This window comes from Anneissia japonica, unplaced genomic scaffold (genome assembly GCF_011630105.1).
Source record: "Anneissia japonica isolate Jap-2015-1 unplaced genomic scaffold, ASM1163010v1 scaffold88874_len631_cov122, whole genome shotgun sequence".
NCBI classification, from domain to species: Eukaryota; Metazoa; Echinodermata; class Crinoidea; order Comatulida; family Comatulidae; genus Anneissia; species Anneissia japonica.
This window is the reverse complement of record NW_022703648.1, coordinates 1-482: the sequence shown is the minus strand read 5'-3', so window position 1 is coordinate 482 and position 482 is coordinate 1. Positions and strand designations below refer to the sequence as shown.

Genomic DNA, 482 nt, shown 5'->3' with positions numbered 1-482 from the left:
GGGTTTTCTATTAGCGATGGCGAATGATGTGGATGAACTGGTAAGTTATCAAATAGTTCTCATTTCCTTTTAAATTTGTTAGTTTTTGTTTCTTGTTTTTTGAATACTGAATAGAATGGTTTTTTTTTCAGTTTAATTTTACAACCGATTTGATTAGAATAACCGAAGAAGCTGTAGAAGAACAGTTAGATAACGAATTTTATGATGATGAATTGGTAAGTAAAATTGTTTTCACATCCACTCAGATTGCTTTCTCTCCCTCCTTCCAAAACCGAAGTACTGGAGGAACGGTCATCAATGAGCTAGGTCCTTCCAGGTGGAATTCTCTAGCCCAGCTTCGCACTCAGAAGAGAATGTTTATATTCGTCATCGTGGGTTTGCGATTTGATCAACTTTGATTGCTTCTCCGTGAAATTTTTTTTTTTTTTTTGTATTAATTTTTTTTTTCATGTTATTTCAGTTTGACTTTTTAAACGATTTTG

The 482-nt window shown here is 33.2% G+C and overlaps 1 non-coding gene across 1 annotated transcript; it reads right to left on the bottom strand.

The window, feature by feature from the left end:
• Positions 1–236: 236 nt before the first annotated feature.
• LOC117104492 lies at positions 237–441 on the bottom strand. Its single transcript, XR_004444759.1, has one exon. It is a non-coding gene; the product is annotated as a small nucleolar RNA U3 (small nucleolar RNA).
• Between the last annotated feature and the right edge of the window lie 41 nt (positions 442–482).